Raw genomic sequence first — 24,471 nt, 5'->3', positions numbered from 1 at the left:
TCCTGGAGACTCCTGGACAGTTCTGGAGTGTTGGCAACCCAAGGCAAGCTTGCCGCTTGCCCCATGACCCAAGTTAAAATCGAGGCTTTTGTTCCCCCACCCCCTCTCCTCTTTGCATAGAGGCAGTGAAGCCAATTGTACAATTATGCCTTTTAGCAAAACCATTATTTGTCTGCTGTTATTTTACTGCAATATTGTTTAAGCCTTTATCTTGAACATTAATGCATTAAATTACTTCTGATCAAAAATGAAAATGTTACTGGAACGTATAGTGCCTATAACGTAGACAGAAATGCCCTGAAACACTTCACAGAAGCGTAATCAAAACATGGACGTTCAGCCAAAGAAGGAGCTATTCGGAAGGGTGAATAAAAGCTTGATTGAAGAGGTGAATTTAAGGAGGAGAGGTAGATGGAGAGGCAGAGTGATTTAGGGAGAGGATTCCAGAACGTGGGACCGAGATGGCTGGTGGAGCATGAGGAAAGGGGATGCACAAGAGAACTGAGTCGGAGGAACAGAGCATTTGTATAGGGTTGTAGGGGTGGGGGTGGGGGGGGGGGTGGTTACAGAGCTAGGGAGGGGTGAAGCCATGAATTGATTTAAACACAATGACAAGAATTTTTAAATTGAGATGTTAGCGAACTGGCAATCAATGTAGATCAGCAAGCACAGGGGTAATGAGTGAGCAGGACTTGGTGCAGGACAAGATACAGATTACAGAGTTTTGGATGACCTGAAAGTTATGGAGGGTGAAGGTTGGGATGCTGGCTAGAAGAGCATCAGAGAAGTCTAGAGATAACAGACATGGATGAGGTTTTCTGCGGCTAATAGGACGAGGCAGGCAATGTTATGGAGGTAAAGTAGACAGCTTTATAATGGAAAGGACATAGGTCAATTAGGACGCTGAAGTTGGGAATACTCTGGCTCAGTCTAAGACAGAGACACAGAGAGGAATGGAATTGGTGGCACGGGGGCAGAGGCCAAAGTCAATGGATTTGATTTTCTTTATATTTAGTTGGAGAAAATTGCGGCTCATCCAGGACTGGATGTTGGGCAAGCAGTTTAGCAACATTTAGATGAAGGAGGGATCGAGAGAAGTGGTGGAGAGGTAGAACTGGGTTTCATCAGCTTATACTATGGGTAATGTTATCAAAGGGCAGCATGTAGCTGAGAAAGAGGAGGGAATCAAGATGCTGTGGCTACAATCAAAGGGTAAAAGTGGAACCAAGTGAGGGCAGTCTCACCAACTGGAGCAGTGTTAGACGAGGATGGTTGAGCATGTCAAAGGCTGCAGAGAAGTTGAGGAGGGATAATCACCAGGGTCACAGTCACATGGAAAGTTGTTTGGGACCCTGGTTATTCCATTATATGTAATATATTTAGTCAACACCATTAATAAGATCAGAGATTCTATGACTGCAAATTACATTCTGATTCAATGGGAAGTGAGCAGAGACTCAACTCAAGCAGTTTTTAAAAATTAAGAGTTCACATAAGCTTAAAAAAATGAAAATTCAAAGTAAGAACTAGAAATACATTTTAAACAATTAGCTGAAAGGAAGGAAGCAGAAGGTGTCCAGTAAGGGAGTGATGATATGGTGGTGGTAAGTCTCTCTCTCTTAGGCAGTCCCTCAGAGTCGAGGATGACATGCTTCAACTAAAAATGAGTTCTCAGGTGACTGAAGAGTCCAATGCGGGACCTACAGTCTCTGTCACAGGTGGATGGGGTGCTTGGGTTGCCGTGCGCTCCTTCCGCTGTCTACGTTTGGCTTCAGCTTGTTCCCGGCGAAGAGACTCGAGGTGTTTGGCACCTTCCCGGATATTTTTCCCCCAGTTTGAGCGGTCTTGGGCCAGGGATTCCCAGGTGTCGGTAATGATATTGCACCTTTTCAAGGAGACTTTGAGGGTGTCCTTGAAGCGTTCCCTCTGCCCACCCGGGTCTCATTTGGCGTATCGAAGCTCCGAATAGAGCACTTGTTTTGGGAGTCTCATGTCGGGCATGCGGACGATGTGGCCCGCCCAGCAGAGCTGATTGAGCGTGATCAGTGCTTCAGTGCTGGGGTGGGGGTAAGTAATAAATGAAGGGGCCCATAGATTAGGGTATTGGTGAGACCGCACCAGCAATACTGCGTGCAGTTTTGGTTTCCATATTTACGAAAGGATATACTTGCTGTGGAGGCAGTTCAGAGAAGGTTCACTAGGTTGATCCCGGGGATGAGGGGGTTGACTTATGAGGAAAGGTTAAGTAGGTTGGGCCTCTACTCATTGGAATTCACAAGAATGAGAGGTGATCTTATCGAAACGTATAAGATTATGAGGGGGCTTGACAAGGTGGATGCATAGAGGATGTTTCCACTGATGGAGGGCATGATCTTAGAATAAAGGGCCGCCATTTAAAACTGAGATGAGGAGAAATTTCTTCTCTCAGAGGGTTGTAAATCTGTGGAATTCACTGCCTCAGAGAGCTGTGGAAGCTGGGACATTAAATAAATTTAAGACAGAAATAAACAGTTTCTTAAATGATAAGGGGATAAGGGGTTATGGGGAACAGGCAGGGAAGTGGAGCTGAGTCCATGATCAGATCAGCCATGATCTTATTGAATGGTGGAGCAGGCTCGAGGGGCCTTATGGCCTATTCCTGCAACTATTTTTTATGTTCTTATTAATGTTGGAAGTCCTGCTGTTTCTAATTTGCATAATGAATTTAGATTCAGAAACTCAATACAAACTGATCAAGTTCCCAGACATTATCAAACTTGAGAAAGGGGTTGGGCAGTAGTTGAGTTGAAAGAAACAATCAGGAAATTTAATCCAGAATACTGCGCATTGCATGAAAAAAAATATAGCAACATAAATACTTTATGAATTGTGCAAAACAAGCTACGGCGAGGTTGAAAATGATCTGAGGCTGTTAGTACACTTGATGCTTCAACACATCACTGTGGTATTGTGAACGCCAATCAACAATGTAAACAAATGGCTAAATCACTGGAGTATAAATCAGAAATAGCGCTGCTCAAATTCTGATCAGACTTCACCTTAACTGTTGTGTCCAGTTTTCATCACCAAGATGTGGTGGTGCAAAGAAGAGACACAAGGTAATCCCAGGGTTAGAAGACTGAGCAGAAGAAAAAACGAGAGAAATAAGAGCAAAAACAGAGAACACCGGAAACACTCAGCAGATCAATCCGCATTTGTGCAGCAACCAGATAAGTTAAAGTTTCAAGTGTAACACTTCATCAGAACTTCATTGCATTTCTGTTTTTGTTTCAGATTTCCAGTGTTTGTAATTTTTTGCAATTCTCCACTGCATCTAATTTGTCCTGCAGCCTGTCCGACAACCAGTGTTGGATGAACCATTGTCTTTGGTCCCCGCCACTAACTCTGCTCCCTACCCGCCCAATTCCATCCCCCTCCCTAGTTGCTGTCTGAGGCTGAACCAGACTGTTTGTAAACGCGATGCCCTATGTGATCCTGAGCTGAGATTCCGACCCCATATCCTCTCCATCACCAAGACCGGCTACTTTCACCTCCATAACATCGCCCGGTTCCATCCATTACTCAGCCCATCCTTCTCTGGTCCTCAACTCTCTTCGGAACCCCCCTACACCCCCGATCTTCTCCGGCCCCCGAAATACTTCGGATCCTCCCACCCTACGATTGTCTCCAAGCCCACAACTCTCTTCAGACCACACGATCTACTCCCAGCTCCCCATCTATTATACACATTTATTAAAATGTTATATTTGATCAGTTTCCTGCACTTATAAATCTAAGACTGATATTCTTGAGATGTCGGATTTAATGTTGAATCCAATAGCCCTGTACCTGCCACCTCGCGAATACAAATCTGGCTGTTACCTTACCTGTCCATTCTCCCTCTAGTCATCATTATCATAGGCAGTCCCTCGAAATCAAGGAAGACTTGCTTCCACTCTAAAATGAGTACTTAGGTGACTGAACAGTCCAATACGGGAATTACAGTCTCTGTCACAGATGGTACTGGCAGTCTGATGCGGCCGGGGCGGAAATGAGGATTTCTCCGCCGTCCCATGTCGGACTGCTGTCGGCCATACCTCGTTGGAACGCGGCGGCGTCATTGAAGGAAAAAGTAGGTGGGACTGGTTTGCCGCATGCTCCTTCCACTGCCTGCGCTTGGTTTCTGCATGCTCTCAGCACCCTCCCAGATGCATTTCCTCCACTTAGGACAGATTTTGGCCAGGGACACCCAGGTGTCAGTGGGGATGTTGCATTTTATCAAGGAGGCTTTGAGGGTGTTCTTGAAACGTTTCCTCTGCCCACCTTGGGTTCGCTTGCCGTGTAGGAGTTCCGAGTAGAGTGCTTACTTGTGTCAGTCATGCGAACAATGTGGCCCACCCAGCAGAGCTGGTCGAGTGTGGTCAGTGCCTCGATGCTGGCGATGCTTCCTCTAGTGGCCACTTTCTCTCACTGTGCAGCAGTATCTTTTGACATACCTTAGCTGAGGTGAGGACCCAGGGGCAGCACGGACCAGCCCACACTGCGATATGTGTGTGCACTAGGTCCGTGCAGCAGAGCTGGTCTGCAGTCGTCTTGGTTAATCCTTGCCATTTGACCAAGACCTAGCTCTGTCAAGCCCATGTGGTGGCTGGTGTGCAACAGTCACCACACGTTAAAAACATCCACGCACAGGCATCTTCCACCCTTCAAGATTTAGTTCGAGACTTGGAATTTTAGGTCCTTCATTGAAACACCTGTGAACTTTTTGACGTGGAAGCAAGTCATCCTCGATTCAAGGGACTACCTATGATGATGATGCATAGGGACTGGCTGAAAAAAATCTTAAATTTTCAATAAACAAAGGCCTAAAAATTCCGAGTGCAACACAAAAGCTGCAAGTGCCACTGAGCCATGGGTTAATGGCCGCCGAAAATGGTTGCACTGGTAGGATCCAAAAATTGCCGCTGGACATAAATGCTTATTAGCCCAGTGCTAAACCCTCCTGGTAGCTTTCGTCCCGGCATCAGGCCCCAATGTGATGTCCACAAGCGGCATTGCAGCTTCAAACAGCCTCTGAAAGCGAGGCTGTGATTTCGCAAAGCATTGTGGGATCTTAAAAGGTCAATGCATTGTGGTTTTCTTAAAAGGGCTAATATCCTCTGAATAAAAATGATGTAAAACTGTGCAGTTTTCAGCCTTTATAATTCAACTGACCTCTGAAAATAAAAATTAACGTTAAAAAGAATTCCCAAATGGGAGTTTTCAACTCTTAAAGCTGAAAAGCCTTTCACACACAAAAAAAGAGAAAATTGCTTTAGCACTAACACAAATGACTCAGCAAGCCAGAGAAGGGACATGCAGGGTTTTGCATGTAGCACTCCAGCTTTGTGCAGTGGGTCAACACTGCAAGAGAGGTTCTCTTCCCACAGGGACAAGGAGGCCCTCCAGAAAGAACGATATGGGACCAGATCACCCAGGCCATCACTGCCAGCAGTGTCGCCTCCCCCCACCCCACAACCTAGCTCCAGTGCCCAAAGAAGCTTCATGACCTCAGACTAATGGTCAAGGTCAGTGAATGTATCTTCAAAAGCCGGCTCTTAACAACTGCATCACTAGCCTCACACACTTCTCAATGCATGACTCCCCCAACCCCCAATCACTCACCTCCCAACAATCTGTATCAAACATGAGGCACACCCATTCCTAGCTTGGAGGAGTCAGTGCTGGCTATTCTTGGCAGGGGCATGGCTGAGCCCTTGGCCAGTGGTGGGGCTGAAAGGGTACAAGATGCTGTTATCCTCATATGTTATCCTCCTTCTCACATGCACTTCTTGCTTTCCCACCCTCTACTCGCCATAATTCCATCCTTGTGCCTTTCTCATTTCACACACCCATGAAATGCAGCCTGCCCAGCCAGTGGTTGACCAAGAGGGAGAGGAGAGTGAAGAAGAAGAAGAAACAGCATCACTCTATTTGACACTCTCAGTCACCAGCTCCTCAAAGTCGACCAGGAAGGCCATTTGCAGTGTCCCCCACTGAATATCAGCAGCCTTCCACCAGCCATGCTGCAGCCACTGGGGTAGCACTGTGTGACATCAGTAGGATAGGCAAAGGCACACACAAGACAGTCATTAAGGGAATGCATAAGAGTGATGTTGATTTCTTGATGTCATTTTGGGTGGATAGATGGATAAAGTTGGATTGGGAAGTTTGCTTTGTGGTAGCGTTTATTTCAGCATTGTGGCCAAGAGGATGCTGTGATAGTTAGTAACAGAGCGAGGGTAAGGTGTGGACCAATGTCGAAAGGGGAATTGGGGTTGTGGTCACTGATACCTCAGGCGGATGATTGCATCCCAGATATCACCGCCATAAAGATGCTGTCTGGGTTGCATTCTTCCTTCTGCTTCCTCCTCTTCTCCCCCCTTCTCTTCTGCACCTTCCTCTTCCCTCTGCGAAAAGATGCTGTAAATCTGAAATATTCAGCAGGTCAGGCAGCATCTTGACCTGAGACATGAACTCTGTTTCGCGTTCCACGTATGCTGCCTGACATCATCATCATAGGCAGTCCCTCGGAATCGAGGAAGAGTTGCTTCCACTCTTAGCATGAGTTCTTAGGTGGCTGTATAGCCTAATACGAGAACCACAATCTCTGTCACGGTGGGACAGATAGTCATTGAGGGTAAGGGTGGGCAGGGAGCCTGGTTTGCTGCATGCTCCTTCCACTGCCTGCGCTTGATTTCTGCATGCTCTCGGCGCCGATATTCGAGGAGCTCACTGCCCTCCCAAATGCACTTCCTCCATACATACCGAGTGTTTCCAGCACTTTCTGTCATCTCAGAGGTCTTCTTTACCATCCGAGGCCTTGAAAGCAACCAGCAGCACACTCTGCACATGTTAACATCTATTGCATAAAAGCCACTACTTTAATAACATCAAAAAATCTAGTCCAAAAGCTTAAATGCAAACTTACCTGAAAGATGTGCATGTTCCTTTAAGAGGTGCTGCCAGTGTGTCTGTCAGTCTGCTGGACTCTGGGTTTTCATAACGAACTTAGGACCCAGCACTGAATTCAGCGCTAAGATCCAAGTTCACCGAGATGATGTTAAGTCAGCATGGTATGGCAACTGATGTCACCGTCTCTCCATTTACATTTCCAGGGCCAGCGTTTTTATCAGCAGCGCTGCCAGCCCTTGCAAAATGGCAGCACCACGGGACCCACCACCAGCTGGCAAAGTTTTTCGCCATATTATGCCGGTAATGGGTGGCGATAAACACCCACATTTTTAGCCTCAAGTTTTAATTAAAAGACATTAGTCATTATACAAGTATGGGCTATGCGCATGTGCCACAAACAGGTTGGGTGCACTGATTGTTTACTTTTTTCTTAAACTTTGATTCAGTTATCTCCTGGGGGATTTGGGGGAGGGAGGATATGAATTGGTCATGGGAGCAACAGCTATCATAATATCTTTTAGGGCTAGACTTTCCACTTCACATCCCCCATCTAAGGCCCATCTATCGCCCAAAACGGACCTCTATCGCCCATTTTGAGGAAAAAGTGGAAACTAGGCCCAAAACATCGCTGGAAAAACAGGTGTCCAAGTTTCGGCTCACTTCGCCGAAATGATCGCCCACACAAGGCCCATCCCAAGTTTCGGCACCTAGCCTGCACTTCGCTGGGCTGATGCAAGGCCGAAATGATCGCTGAGAAATAGTTGCTTTTCCTGGGCTTATCGGAAGGAAATGGGCACTACGGACGCCATTTTGAAGATCGGAAGAAGGATGGAGGCAACAGAAAAGAAGGAGCCAAATAGTTGTGAGTTATTTAGAGAGTTATTTATAGATAGATAGAGATAGATAGATCAACTCAGAATATTATATTAGGGTATATATATTGATATTAGGTATTGTATAGGCATTTTTTTGGTGAAAAGTGCTTTTATATATAGTGAAAATAATGACTGATATTGTTGGGGCCTATTAGACTGACTGGTATACAGTGTAGCGAGTACAGTGTAGAGAGTAGAGAGTAGAGAGATTAGTTTAATTTAGTGAAAGTAATTATTGATAGTGATATGGGGCCTATGCTTTCCCTGCCTTTAATTGTAACTGCTCACACTCTGGTTACTGAAAGGATCAATCGAAGAGGTGGCAGAGTAATGCGTAGACAGAGACGAAGGCAGAGGAGGCGACCGTACAGCCAACGAAGATACTTGGAAAAGCAATCTTAACTGAACTTGTCCGGAAATGCTTGTCTTAGGAGGCTGCGATTCTGGAAGGAGGTCATTGATGAGATATGCCAACTCGTCAAAGGGTGATCTGCAGCCTTCCAGCACCATCATAACCTCACTGTCCGCTGAGGTGAAGGTTACTGCTGCCCTAGCCTTCTACGCATCGGATCCTTTCAGGCTTCAGCTGGTGACATCTGTCATATCTCTCAGCACGCCACACACTGCTGCATTCGACAGGTGACTGAAGCCCTTTACGCTCGCAGGATGGACTTCAAAAGTGTTATGTATTTAACCCCTTGTAACCTGCATCACACCTGTCCACCAGAGGGCCTATCTGTTGGAGTCCCAAGGGATCCCAGCATCCCACCACTCTGGAAAGGAGGTCACACTTGCTCATTATACACAGCACTCAGTCTGACCATTTATTATGAGTGTAACAATAAGCTTCCCAATGACCAGGGAGAACAGACTGAGAGGGCTTTGGGTTTCTACAAGATATCACACTTCCCCAAGGTACATGGGGCAATAGACTGCATGCACATTGCCCTGAAAGCCCCCTTAAAGAACACTGAGGTGTTTCATAGCAGAAAGGGGTTCCACTCCCTAAATGTGCAGCTTGTTGTCGCACACAACCAAATAATCATGACAGTAAATGCTACATTTCCCGGCAGCACCTATGATGCGCACATCCTACATGAGAGTGCTAGCCCTGATCTGTTTGTCAGTCAGCCAGAAGGTCACAGTTGGATGCTGGGGAATAAAGGATACGGCCTTGCCAGTTGACTCATGACCCCTCTGTGTAATCCCATCACTGAAGCAGAGAAGCATTATAATGAAAGCCACATAGCGACTCGCAACATCGTTGAAAAGACAATTGGAGTCTTAAAGCAGCACTTCAGATGCCTGGATCATTCTGGTGGCAGCCTACAGTACCACCCTGACCAGGTCGCTGAGTTTATTGTGGTGTGTTACATGCTGCATAACCTAGCTATAAGGAGAGGACAAGTAATGCCAGATCGGGCTGCAGGTCCACCTCCAGAAGGAGGGGAGACGGAAGAGTCAGCAGGCGAGGATGAAGAGAAGGAAGAGGCGGAAGAGGAGGCAGGTGAGGACCTAGGGGAGGGCAATCAGCCTGGCGATCTAACACCGGTACCACCACACCCCTCCCGAAGACCAGTACCCAGTGGCAGTTACACGGCTGCTAAGCTGTTGCATCAGCAGTTCATTTAAGAACGCTTTGCATAAACTTTCATTGTGGATATTCACATTTTCATTTACAGTTAGGGTTAATCAAAAGTTTCATTTTTGTCTTGCCTGCATTGACCTGGCATCTGAATTAATGCTTAGTTTAAGTAAAGTACGGCTATAATAAAAGACTGAACAAATATGATGAACAACTGTAAATATGTTATATGAAAATGTTATCCTTAGTGTAACTAATGTAACTGAGAGAAGATACAACAATTGTTAAATTCAATAATTTTTTTTTATTAACACAACGAATGAATTTAAAAAAATTAGTTAACAACACCCACCCTCCCCAACCCACCCTTCCCCCAACCCCCAAACAATCACGAACAAAACATTAACAATTTAGCAATGAAATTGAAAACACACCCCCCTCCCTACCTGCAGCCATGTTTCCCTCCAGGTCCTTTCCCACCCCGTGTTCTTACCCCACCCACCCATTTTTGTCTACGCAGACCAACACGAACGCGTTGTGCAGCGTGGGACGGCAAGACTTCCTGCCGTGGTGGAGGTGATGGAGTGGATGCAGAAGCCTGAGGCTCCACTTCCAAGTCAGGAGGAACTGTGTCCTCCGTAGTCGCTTGCGTGCTAGGGGTCAGCGCTATGTCCAGCCAGCAACACATGCCGAAGGGCATTGGTTGTGGCGGTTTGTTCGCGGATCGCCTCCAACGTCTCCCATGCTATCTCCGTTTGCACGGAAGACCAGTTGGAGAAGTTCGTACTGAACTGGCTCCAGGTTGTTGGGAACTGGCTCGAGTTTGTGGAGAACTGGTTCCATTTTGTGGAGAAACCCTCGAACCCCTGGATAAGGTTGTGACCGATTGCGACCGTCTCCCTGCACAGGTATATCAAGCACTCCATCTGTCCGTCCGAGGTAGGCGATTGCTCACCTTGCTGACCCGACCTCCGTGGGGTCGGCATGTGCAAAATGTCGCGCCTTGGCGTCACCACCTGCATACCATTTGGTCCCGGTGCCTCATCCATCTCAATAGAGATGACCGCAGGTTCTTCCCCTCCCCCACAAAAATGTTTGCTTCCTCCTCCTCCTCCTGCTCTTCCTCTATATTAATTGTTTCATCTTCTAACTCTTCCTCCTCCGAGGTGGTTGCTGCTGCTGATGGTGCAGGAGAAGTGGATGGCTCCAGTGAGCCGACCTCATCAGGTTGACCTTAAAAAGACGAATAACATTTTTAAACAACTTATTAATACATTAACGGTGATCATTAATAGGAAACATTACGTATCAATATTTCTCAATAATCCATAACATAACAATAGTTTTCAATACCCCATATGCACAAGGGTTCACCAGGGTTGCCATGACATCATTCATACATTAAGAGTATATCAAAAGTATATTGCATATTGCATTATAATTACAGGACATTACATGCGTAACTAAGATAGATTTTTAAAATGTCTTTAATAATGCTTGACACATTGCACAGTTCCCATTACTCACAAGACTCAAGGATGGGTTCGGCCACACCACGGGTCATGACCGAATGGCTGTCATGTCCCACTAAAGCGACTGCAAGCTCCTCATATTCTGACAGCGGCTGGAGCTGAGCAGAGCCGCCACCCCCAACCCCCCCTGCTCGGAGCGGTTGATAGATATCTTCTTCTGCAAATGAGAAGAGAACATGGCATGGCATAAGCCACTGGACTTGGTAATAAACATTTAAGAATGACAGACTTAAATTCAATGCCGGAGATGCAATGTTCAATTAGAAATTTGCATTGCATTGCATATGAACAATATTTCATAAATATAAAATTCAACTTACTGTTAGGATGCATAAATTATTTCATAATTTAATTAATTAATACAATAAAGAAATGAAATTCAAGCTTCCAATTAAAATTTGCATGCATCATTAAAATATTACATATATAACATTTAAAATATAACATGCAACGTACTCTGGCTGCTGCCAACTAGCTGTTCCGGCATTGGTCAGGTTTCCGTATCTCATTTGATGCCAATGTCACAACATCGGCAATCTCCTGCCAGATTTTTCGGTATGCACGGGGTGCCCACCGCATGTCAAGTCATCCCACCTGACATGTACAATATTTACAAATGCCTCATTGGCCTCCTCGTTGAAGGGTTTTGCTCTTTTTCTTCCCGGTTCACCCTCCATTTTAAAATTTAGATATTTCTAATTTAATATTAAATTTTACAAATAATTTCTGAACTTTCACTCCACTTCAACAATGAGAAGTAAAAGAATATAAATTTTTATAAGTCAAAAGAACTATTTTTTATCTCAATATAATCCAACCAGCCCAACAAATCTCCTCTGTCTCTCTGCCTTCCTTCACTCGCTCTGTCTCCACTCTCTCTCTCTCTCTTTGACCCTCCCTGTGCCTTCTGATCATGTGTGATGATCCCTGACCTCTCAAAATGCGGCAAAGAAAGTCAACCAAAAAAAAAATCCCACACATGCGCAGAATAGCGTTGCTAGGGAAGCTTTTTTTTAAACTTCTGTTTTTAGTGGGAGATCGTGAGATCGCCGAAAAATCATATCACCTATTTGACATCGGCAGGATGAGGCCAAGTGGAAAATCACAACAAAAAAAAAGGGCCTTGTGCCGGCGATCAGCAAGGCCGAGATGTCCCACATCCCTGGAACAAGACCTATTTTTGGGGGCCTTAGCCACCTAGTGGAAAGTTGATTTTTAGGATTGAGGTAAATTCAAAGTCGGGGATAATGGATCATTTAGTAAAGAAAAAAAAAACTTTTATAAAGCACCTTATCAGAGCCTCAGGATGTCCAAAAATATTTCATATCCAGTTAATCACTCTTCTGTAGGCAAATGTGGCAGCTGATTTTCACACAAGATCCCACAGATAAATTTACTGGATAATCTGCTTTTATTCTTGGGTTTGATTGAGAACTCACTGTTCTTTAAATAGTGCTATAGGATCCTAAACTATAGGAGCAACCAAGCATGGTCTCAGTTTACCATCTTATGCACCTCTGACAATGAAGCATTCCCTCAGCAATACAATGCAATGTCATGCTAGATTATGAACTTAAGGTCCTGGAGTTGAACTCATAACTTTCTGGCTCAGAGTCAAGAATGAACCTAAGTGCTTTTACTTTACTCCAATGATGTTGATTCCAGACCTATGGCTCTTGTGCAATTGGGCCAAAATTGTGGTGGTGCTGCAGTGGCTCAGGTCACTTCCGTAGCACCAGTGGAGGGAGGGGGGTGGACAGGGAAAGACCCCGAGAGGATCACACAAGTTTTTTTTTAGACCACCAAGAGTATGGCGTAAAAACGAACAGTATTAGGGCCAACAGAAAGGGAGAGGAGGCCTGTACTCGGCTCTCTCCTACCATTGATAGAATTTTGGGGCCAAACTGCTGCTAACCCTGGGCCGACCACCTTCTTTTCCCAAGTAGTCACGAGGAACAACAGTAAGAGGTCTGGGGAGGTAAGGGGGCGGATAGTGGCAAAATCGGGCAAGAAACCAGACCCTTCCCCTCCCCCTTTACAAATGGCTGGCAGGATGGGATGGCTGCCAAAAGACCCAGTGAAATAATGGAGGAAAATCCAGACCAATTACTGACTGGTTTTCATAAGATTGATAGCAGCAGGGACATGTTTCCTCATAGATCTCCCAATCTGACTTCAGAATGACAACCCCTTCCCTAGTGGCCCATTTAACATATTCATCAGGTTAGTGCACCAGCATGCGTGCATTGTTACAAAAATTCTGTTTTGTTGCAAGAAGAAAGGAAGACTTAGATTTATATAGTGCCTTTCACAACCACCTGACGTCTTAAAGCACTTTACAGCCAATGAAGTACTTTTGGAGTGTAGTCACTGTTGTAATGTAGGAACTGTACAGTCGACACCTCAAGTCGCTGGAGAATTACCACCAACGATGCCTCCGCAAGATTCTAGAAATCCACTGGGAGGACAGGCGCACCAACATTAGTGTCCTTGTAGGACCAACATCCCCAGCATTGAAGCACTGACCACACTTGATCAGCTCTGCTGGGCAGACCACATTGTTTGCATGCCAGACTCGAGACTCCCAAAGCAAGCGCTCTACTCAGAACTCCTTCATGGCAAACGAGCCAAAGGTGGACAGAGGAAACGTTACAAGGACACCCTCAAAGCCTCCCTGATAAAGTGCAACATCCCCACCGACACCTGGGAGTCCCTGGCCAAAGATCGCCCTAAGTGGAGGAAATGCATCCGGGAGGGCGCTGAGCGCCTCAAGTCTCATCGCCGAGTGCATGCAGTGGAAAGAACATGCGGCAAACCTATCCCACCCTTCCTTACCCTCAATGACTGTCTGTCCCACCTCTGGCAGGGACTGTGGCTCTCGTATTGGACTGTTCAGCCACCTAAGGACTCATTCTAAGTGTGGAAGCAAATCTTCCTCGATTCCGAGGGACTGCCTATGATGATGAGTAGGAAACGCGACAGCCAATTTGCGCACAAGCAATCTCCCAAAAACAGCAATGTGATAATGACCAGATAATCTGTGTTTTTGTTATGTAGATTCAGGGATAAATATTGGCCAGGACACTGGGGATAATTCCCCTGCTCTTCAAAATAGTGCCATGGGATCTTTTACGTCCACTTGAGAGAGCAGACGAGGCCTTGGTTTAACATCTCATCCAAAAGATGGCACCTCTGACAGTGCACTGGAGTATCAGCTTAGATTTTTTGTGCTACAAGTTCCTGGAGTGGGACTTGAACCCACAACTCTCTGACTCAGAAGCGAGAGTGCTACACACTGAGCCACAGCTGACACTGAAGGCTTAACTCCCTAGGCTGATTCATTGTTTTTATTTTTTAAGTTCTTCATCTGTGCTCTCCCATATGCCCATTGGAGACAAATTCACAAAATTGAGATTTGTGTGTGTGCGGAAGACTGCATCTTCATTTTCCAAATCTATAGGTGAGCAAAGATAAAGAATAATATGAACATGGCAGAGTAAGTGGTCAATGGCATAAACTCTCCCACAACTGAAATATAACATAAGCTGTTTAGCACCATAGTAGTCTAGTGGAAACCTGTTCAACCTTCGTTGTCTCCAGGCCAGGTCCAAGACCACCTCAACCTCTGTGGTCAAGCTACAGTATGCGGACGACGTCTGCGTCTGTGCACATATAGAGGCTGAACTCCAAGTCATAGTCAACATATTCACTGAGGCGTACAAAAGCATGGGTCTTACACTAAACACCCATAAAACAAAGGCCCTCCACCAACCTGTCCCCACCACACAGCACTGCCCCACAGTTATCAAGATCCACGGCGCAGCCCTGCACAACATGGACCATTTCCCATACCTCGGGAGCCTATTATCAACAAGAGCAGACATTGACGACGAGATTCAACAATGCCTCCAGTGCGCCAGTGCAGCCTTCAGCGACCTGAGGAAAAAAGTGTTCGAAGACCAGTCTCTCAAATGTGCCACCAAGCTCATGGTCTACAGGGCTGTAGTAATACCCGCCCTCCTGTATGACTCAGATACATGGACCATGTATAGTAGACACCTCAAGTCACTGGAGAAGTACCATCAATTATGTCTCTGCATGATCCTGCAAATGCAACATCGTTAGCATCCTCGACCAGGCCAACATCCCCAGCATTGAACACTGACCACACTTGATCAACTCCGCTGGGCAGGCCATTGTTCACATGCCAGACACGAGACTCACAAAGCAAGCGCTCTACTCAGAACTCCTTCACAGCAAACGGGCCAAAGATGGGCAGAGGAAATATTACAAGGACATCCTCAAAGCCTCCCTGATAAAGTGCAACATCCCCACTGATACCTGGGAGTCCCTGGCCCAAGACCGGCCTAAGTGGAGGAAGTGCATCCGGGAGGGCGCTGAGCACGTCAAGTCTCATCGCTGAGAGCATGCAGAAATCAAGCGCAGGCAGCGGAGAAAGAGCGTGTGGCAAACCAATCACACCCACCCTTTCCCTCAACGAATATCTATCCCACCTGTGATCAGGACTGTGGTTCTTGTATTGGTCTGTTCAGCCACCTAAGGACTCATTTTTAGAGTGGAAGCAAGATTTCCTCAATTCCGAGGGACTGCCTATGATGATGATGATGAGTCCTTGCCAATAGTTTTCCCTCAACCAGCTCCACTAAAAACAGATTACCAGGTCATTTATCTCATTGCTGTTTTTTGGGAGCTTGCTGTGTGCAAATTGGTTGTCCCGTTACAACAATGACTACACTTCAAAAGTATTTAATTGGCTGTGAAACACTTTGGGATGTCCTGAGATTGTGAAAAGCACTATAAAAACGCAAGTCTTTTTCTGTTTTAATTCATCTTCTTGGCTAACAGTCTTATCAAATCTGACAAATTGACCTCAGTGTTACTACTTGCTGTGCAAGACCCACATGTTGGGAGCTGGCAGTCCTACCAATGTTACCTTTAATTTTTTTGGTGGGGGGGGGGGGGGGGATTCGCGGCCCCTTTAACGGGTTGAGCAGCGCTGTTTTTCCATTGTGAAGCCGGCAAGCAGTCTGCGCCGGTAGCCATGCAACTTAACGGAAACATTGAGTCCTAATGTAGTACAGTACTAAATTGATACAAAAACAGGTTGAAGAGGGCATTAGATATATGTGGAATAGATTTATGAAGTAATGTAGTGTCAGCTTTGACTCAGTGTTCTTGCCAAAAGTTGGATGATAAGCGAGTCAAGGGTATGGGGAGCGGGCAGGGAAGTGGAGTTGAGGCCAAGATCAGATCAGCCATGATCTTATTGAATGGCGGAGTAGGCTCGAGGAGCCAAATGGCCTACTCCTGCTCCTATTTCTTATGTTCTTAGAAGGTCTTGGGTTCAATTCTCGCTCCAGAGATTTGAGCACATAATGAGCACATACCGAGGGAGTGCTGTCCTGGAAGGAGTGCTGTCTTGTTGGAAGTGCTGTTGAGATGTTAAATTGAAAGTCTGTGTGCATTCTCAGGTGGATATAAAAGATCCCATGGCACTTTTTGAAGAGCAGGGGAGTTTTCCTGAAATCTACATGGATCCTGGACCATGGTTTGGAGGGCCATGACCACAGACTCAGTGGAGCCTCCCTTGGTGCATTGCTCAACTGTGAGCAAGTGTTGCACTGGTGTACGCATGACTCCAAATCTGAGTCAATGCCGGGCCACCAAACGTGCAACCTGGCGATAGCCTTCATCATGATTATGCCTGGGTAGATACTGTGTAGGTCATGTATAAACATTTCCCTGCCTTTTTTTTGGCAAAACCACGCGATTACCCCATAAGAGACAATCCGACTGGATGGACATTTCATCTTTACATCAGTGAAATGGCTTAATTTCATCGTGCATTTCCCTGGGAACAGTTGACCAGTCCCATTGAGGACGCAACTTTTTACAAGTTATAGCACAGGGTCCAGGCTAGTCCAGGTCTTGATCTGGCGAGCCGTGACAGGTGACCCCCCGCTCTCAAAAACATCCATGACCAGAAGCAAGTCTGCGGGTTGCAATGGTAGGCGACTGAGGGCATCAACACAGTTCTCCGTGCCTGGTCTGTGGCGGATAACATAGCCATAAGCGGACAATGTTAGTGCCCATCTTTGGATGCAGGACGAAGCACTGGTGTTTATACCTTTGCTTTTTGAAAACAGTGAAATGAGCAGTTTGTGGTTGGTTTCAAGCTCGAACCAGAGTCCAAATAGGTAGTGGTGCATTTTTTTAAACCCCGAATACGCATGCTAATGCCTCTTTCTCAACCATTCTGTAGGCTATTTCAGCCTTAGATAGACTTCTAGACGTATATGCAACCAATTACAGTTTGCCTGATAGGTTAGATCCAATTTGGTGAACGACTCCCCCGCCCCCCCGCTAACGTTCCGAACAGGTCATCTGCTTTGGGTAGTGGATACTGGTCTTGTAACGAGACTCGGTTGATCATTACCTTGTAGTCTCTGCAAATTCTGACCGTGCCATCGCTTTTCAACACCGGAATAATTGGGCTGGCCCACTCGTTGAACTCAACTGGCGATATGATTCCCTCTCGTTGAAGTCTATCCAATTCGATCTTGACTTTCTCCCTCATCATATATGGAACCACTTGAGCCTTGTGATGAACAGGCCGTGCATCAGGAACTAGATGGATCTGCACCTTGGCGCCTGTGAAGTTGCCGATGCCTGGCTTAAATAGCGACGGAAATTTGCTCAGCACTTAAGCGCATGAGGCATCATCCACCGAAGATAGTGCTTTGATGTCATCCCAGTTCCATCGAATCTTTCTTAGCCAGATTCTGCCGAACAGCATTGGGCCATCGCCTGATACAATCCACAGTGATAAGTCATGCACAACTCCATCGTACGATACCTTCACTGCCGCGCTGCCAGTGACTGGTATGAGCTCTTTGGTGTAAGTGCGCAGCTTTGTATAAATCGGGCTCAGTTTGGGCCTTTGTGCCTTGTTGCCGCACAGTTTCTCAAAAGCCTTCTGGCTCATAATTGACTGACTCACCCCCAGTCCAACTCCATGGAAATTGGAATGCCATTTAATTTGACTTTCAGCATTATAGGAGGGCTCTTGGTGGTGAAGGTGTGCACCCCATGCACTTCTTCCTCGGCCTCAGGTTGAGTTGCCTCTCTTACTCGTTCTGCGTGATCTGCTTCGAATCGACCATCTTCTGCCGACTCTGCCACGTGGTGAGTCGCAGCACATTTGCACATTCGCTGGAGGTGCCCCATTGTTTTGCAGTCTTTGCACACGTAGTGCTTGAATCGACATTGATGGGCTCTATGATTATCCCCGCAACGCCAACATGGTGTTAATGGATTCGCATTCACGCCCCACGGCGGACTCTGAGTCATCCTAGGTCTTGCAGCTGCAAATGTGTAGGCCCTGCCATGTACAGTTCTGCCTGCTAACGGCATTATTTTATGCACAATATTTGCCGGTGAGCTTCGATGCTGAGAAGATATCCGTTTAGTATTATCGTTCGTGGACATGAAAGCCTGCTCTATCGTGATGGCCTTGTTCAGGTCTGGGGATTCGGCAGACAGCAGCTTGCGAAGAATGACCTCGTGGCTGATTTCAAGCACGAAAAAGTCCTGCAGCATTTCCCCCAAATATCCAGCAAAATTGCAAGTTCCTGCAAGACATCTTAGGTTGGCGACGTAACTCGCCACGTGCTGTCCCTCGGAACGATGGTGCGTATAGACGCGATCCCTGGCCATTAAGATGCTCTCCTTCGGCTTGAGGTGTTCCCGAACCAGCATACACAACTCTGCATATGTCTTTTCCGTTGGCTTCGTTGGTGCTAGCAGATGCTTGATGAGGCCGTATTTTGTAGACTCACAAACGGTGAGGAGAATCGCCCTGCGCTTGATCGCTTTATCGTCCGCATCCAGCTCATTGGCCACGAAGTACTGGTCAAGACATTCAACAAAGGCTTCCCAATCATCACCCTCTACAAATCGCTCAAGAATACCAACGGCAGCCATAACCACATGAAAGTTCATGATCTGTTCCTCGTCGCCAATTGTTATGTTTAGAATAACTCTACAAGACTGAGTACTGTAAGCTTAAACTAATGTGCTTTGGTACTCTGAAGTTTTATTAAAGAGACTTAGTCTCTTTAATAAAACTTCAGAGTACCAAAGCAGCATGGCAGACAACCTTTTATACTCGCTTGCATGAGGTGTGCAGGTGACCCTTGGGCCTCCAACAGGTGCGTCCTCTGGTGGCAAGTCTTACACAGATATAATGTTCACATACATAACACATACAATCTCATTTAAGATGTTGTCCTGAGACTGAATAGTGTGCAAAACAATCTAGAATCAAATTCCATCAATTCACCTATTCATTACTTTGTTGTGTAACCATGTTTCTGAGCTCTATTTAATTTTTTTAAAGGTAGAAGACACTAAAAACATCTCAATAGTGGAAATTAAGGGGCTATAGAGAGGGAGGAACAAACAATCACTGTCACTAAAGAAGTAGTACTCAGTAAAATAATGGAATTAAAGGCGGACAAGTCCCCTGGACCTGATGACTTGCATCCTAGAGTCTTAAAAGAAGTGGCTGGAGAAATAGTGGATGCATTGGTTGTAATCTACTAAAATTCCCTGGATTCTGGGGAGGTCCCAGCAAATTGGAAAACCACAACTGTAATGCCTCTATTTGAAAAAGGAGGCAGACAGAAAGCAGTAAACTATAGACCAGTTAGCCTAACATCTGTCGTTGGGAAAATGCTGGAGTCATCTCTGATTATGCCATCAAAAATTTTCAGCAAGATGTTATATTTTAATTATATATTATATTAATAACTTGTTCCCAAAGATTCTGTCACAAAGACATCATTAAATGTTTTACATTACAGTTGAGTAGTCAACTCGCATCACATGTATCTCGTCAGTTGATGGCACTAACCAAAAGTAAATCTTTCAATCCACTTCAGTCTGACAACAGTTTTTCCTGGGTCTGCTGATGTGCTGTCACTTCTAGGAGACCCCTGGTTAGCCTAGGAAGCAATCTGCACCAGTTCAGCACACCAGCAAGTTTATCACATGATTGTGACAGAAGTGTATATGATGCACTAGTGTGTGCATATATATATATATATAATATATATATATATAAACATAAAGAGGAATGTATATTGCAGTTCCTCCAATAGGTTAGTTGAAGGAAGATAACTCAGTTTCCAGTGGGCTATAGAAACATGGAGGCATATAAACACAGGAGAGTGACGCACACCATCAGTTATCCAAAGTTCAAGTTAAATTTTAAAATGTGCTATTAACCCTGTGCCAACCTTTCACTAATCCAACCAACAAATGTGCACTCCAGAAGGTAATTTGTCTTTGCCAATTTTCTCCCCTGCACTTCTTTTCTGAATCGGTAAACTACTTGTTAGGGTATTCCTCCACAGACAACAGTTGCCTTTTAGATGACTCACGTAAGTGCCCATTATTATTGCATAAATCCTGTCTTGTGTCATCCCATCTTGTTCCGAGTCTGCTTTGTGGCAGTCTTGAAACTGAGTATTGGTAATCTATTTACCCTTATGGGTATCACAGCTGAGCCCAAACCAGTTTTAGCCAAAGTATAGACATAGGGCTAGACATTCGGCACATCATCGCCCATTTAGCACCCATATGAGCGCTGAGATTCAGGCTATCGCCCATTTTTGATGAAAAATGGAAACTAGTGCCCGATTATAGCCCATTTATCGCTGGCGCAACCTTTGGCATGCAGGAATGAGCTGCATAAGAACATAAGAAATAGGAACAGGAATAGGCCATACAGCCCCTCGAGCCTGCTCCGCCATTCAATAAGATTATGGCTGATCTGATCATGGACTCAGCTCCACTTCCCCACCCGCTCCCCATAACCCCTTATCCCCTTATCATTCAAGAAATGGTCTATTTCTGTCTTAAATTTATTCAATGTCCCAGCTCCCACAGCTCTCTGAGGCAGCAAATTCTATAGATTTACAACCCTTTGAGAGAAGAAATTTCTCCTCATCTCTGTTTTAAATGGGCGGTCCCTTATTCTAAGATTATGCCTGCTAGTTCCAGTCTCCCCCATCAGTGGAAACATCCTCTCTGCATCTACCTTATCAAGCCCTCTCATAATCTTATGCATTGCCCGGCCTATTTAAAAAATATATGATGTCATCCCCGGTGCAAGGCCGAGAATACTGATTATAATGGAAACTAGCGCCCGATTATTGCCCAGATGATCGCCGAGTGCTACTTTCAGCATTTCGCCCATAATTCACCCAAATGATCGCTAGCCCAAAAAGACACTGAAGAAAAGCTGCAATCACCTGACCTTAACTCGGCACTACGGACGCCATTTTGTAACTTGGAGGATCTTTAATAAAAGGCTGCTTGAAATGCTTGTCAGGAGAAGCTATTTGTGAGTGATTTTAAGGGTGTTTTTGACTATTGGCAATCATCTAATCACATTTGTATTTGTTGAGGACAAATTAAGGGCATTTATAGTGATGTGGCCTGTAATTTCTCAACCAGTATTGATGATTAATTACATGCTGCAGAATAGAGATGGGAGAAGGTTTACTGAAGAGCATTATGTGCCCAATCAAAGAAGTGGAAGACTGCTCACGAGGAGGAGACGTTACACCCAACGCATTTACAGGGATAAGCGATCATACCTTGACTTGTCCAATAACACATGTGTTAGAAGGGTGCGATTCCGAAAGGAGGTCATCAGTGAGATATGCCAGCTAATTAAGGCAGATGTGCAGCCTACCAGCACCATCAGGACCGCACTGCCCATTGAGGTTAAGGTTACTGCGGCACTTCCCATCTACGCATTGGGCTCCTTTCAGGTGACATTTGCGGTATCTCTCAGCATGCCACACATTGCTGCATTCGACAGGTGACTGAAGCCTTTTATACATGCAGGATGGACTTTATAAACTTCCCTTTGACCATAGAGGCACAGACTGAGAGGGCTTTGGGTTTCTTGAGAATAGCAAACTTCCCCAAGGTGCAGGGAACAATAGACTGTCCGCACATTGCCTTGCGAGCTCCTTTACAGGATGCAGAGGTGTTTCTGAACCAAAAGGGATTCCACTCCCTGAATGTACAGCTCATTGTCGACCACAAGCAAATAATCATGGGCAGTACATGCAAATTTTCCAGGGAGCACCATGATATGCACATCTTGCATGAGAGCACTGTCTCTGACCTGTTTAAGAGTCAGCCACAAGGTCACGGTTGGATGCTGGGGGATAAAGGGTAAGGCCTTGCCAGCTGGATCATGACCACCCTGCGTAAGCCCCAGACAGAAGTCGAGAAGCACTACAATGAAAGTCATATAGCCACACGCATTATCGTTGAAAAGACAATTGGTGTTCTGAAGCAGCGCTTCAGATGCCTGGACCACTCTGGAGACAACCTACAATACCATCCTGAGCAGGTCGCTGAGTTCATTGTGGTGTGCTGCATGTTGTATAACCCTAGCTATCAGAAGAGGACAACAATTGCCAGATGGGACCGCCGGTCCACCTCAGGAGAAAGGGGAGCCGGAAGAGGAGGACAAGGACCTCGGGAGGACAATCAGCCTGCCGATGAACCCATGCCCTCGCCACCCGCCCCACACCACTAGAAAAGCCCCGTGGTAGTTACGCAGCTGCAAAACTCTTGTGTTAGCAGCTCCTAAGTGAAGTTACGTTGGTGACCGTTACAGTTGCGTTACGTTTAATCCTTGCCTGGCCATGGCCATTGTTTGCAACCCTTGTATTGATGTTTTACCTTATGTTATCAGAAGACACTTCACAACAATTGTAAACTTAAATTAAAAAATGTAATAATTTAACAGGTACTTTAAAACATTTTTTAACAAACGCATACAACACCCCCAATCCCCACAGTGAACAACATTTTTAATACAACAATATAACAACAACACCCTCCCACCATCCCCAACAGTCAACATTCAACAATTTTCTTATAAATGGATCCAGGGTTTTCACGTCCACCATTCTGCCCAAGTGCCCAGATGTTCATTCCAAGTGTTGCTTACCCAGAGTGTAATTATCAAATTTCTATCTTCCAAGAAAAACACAGCCTCACATTTGGGAGATAAGGTATTTTCTTTGTCACTTAACATTGCGGGATACTGTATTATTTCTCTTTACAAATCAAGTCAGAGAAAAGTTACTGAGGTGGGCCTGGATTGCTACAATACTGACTACAATCCTGGCACATACTGCAAGTTCCTGATCTGCAAGGCAGTGAATGACACTTCAGAAGACTTTATGCAAGGATGTAGGCTGTACTCTTACGAGGAGCAGATCATATTACATTGTAGTCTAACTGTCCACATAGTTGTGTGACTTGTTTCTAAAAGGAGTCCAGTACAGCTCTTGCATCTTGTAATTACACCAAGAAACTTTTAGTGTGGTGGTCTACCAGGAAATGAGCAGGGTGAATTATGGAAATGGAAAACTGTTTTCCTTGTCATTAAATTAGTAATTTGCATTCCTCCACCCATTGGGATTGAATTAAGGATATAATGCTGCAGCAGATTCTGTGTCAAAGGTGTGAAGATGCTGAATAGCAGAAGAATGAGAAAGAAACAGGACTCAGCAGGAGACGGGGAATTGCATTGTGATTGCACTGTTGGGACTAGATTAACATTGTTGAAGGAAGCAGCACAATAATTGAATATATCAGTTACATTTTAAACCATTCACAATCCTCCTGAAGTCAGATTTGGAAGGTTTTTTGAAAACAGTCTTGTCTATTTTCTTCCCTTCTCTACTCTTCTGAAGTAGATGAGCTTCCCACCATATATCCACTCCATCAGTAAGACCGCCTATTTCCACCTCCATAATATCGCCTGACTCCACCCAGCCTCAGCTCACCTGTTTCTGAACCCCTCATCCATGTCTTTTTTACCTCTAGACTTGACTAATCCAATGCACTCCTGGCTGGCCTCCATTCTTCCACCCTCCATAAACTTAAGCTCGTCCAAAACTCTGCTGCCCATATCCTAACTCGCACCAAGTCCCTTTCACCCGTCATCATTATAGGCAGTCTCTCGGAGTCGAGGATGACTTGCTTCCACTCTAAAAGTGAGTTCTCAGGTGACTGAGGAGTCCAATGTGGGACCTACAGTGTCTGTCACAGGTGGAGCAAACAGTGGTTGAAGGAAAGGGTGGTCGGGGAGCCTGGGTTGATGCTCGCTCCTTCCGCTGTTCACGCTTGGTTTCTTGTTCTCGGCGATGGGACTCGAGGTGCTCAGCATCCTCCCGGATGCTCTTCCTCCACTGTAGGGGGTCGTGCACCAGGGATTCCCAGGAATCGGTGGGCCAACATCACCCCTGTGCTCGCTGATCTACATTGGCTCCTGACTAAGCAACGTCTTGATTTAAAAATTCTCATCCTTGTTTTCAAATCCCTCCATGATCTCGCCCCTCCCTATTTCTGTAACCTCCTCCAGCCCTACAAACTGAGATATCTGTGCTCCTCCATTTCTGATCTCTTGTACATCTCCGATTTTAAT

General features: G+C 45.6%; 1 protein-coding gene across 2 annotated transcripts in view; it reads left to right on the top strand.

The window, feature by feature from the left end:
- The window catches only part of dlgap1a (discs, large (Drosophila) homolog-associated protein 1a), a 358,889-nt gene that overhangs the window by 209,205 nt on the left and 125,213 nt on the right, over nucleotides 1-24,471 (top strand). The gene's annotated exons all lie outside the window — the stretch shown is intronic.

The sequence above is a fragment of the Pristiophorus japonicus genome, chromosome 1 (genome assembly GCF_044704955.1).
Source record: "Pristiophorus japonicus isolate sPriJap1 chromosome 1, sPriJap1.hap1, whole genome shotgun sequence".
NCBI lineage: Eukaryota > Metazoa > Chordata > Chondrichthyes > Pristiophoridae > Pristiophorus > Pristiophorus japonicus.
The sequence above is the reverse complement of the archived record's forward strand: the minus strand, read 5'-3'. Positions and strand labels throughout refer to the sequence as shown.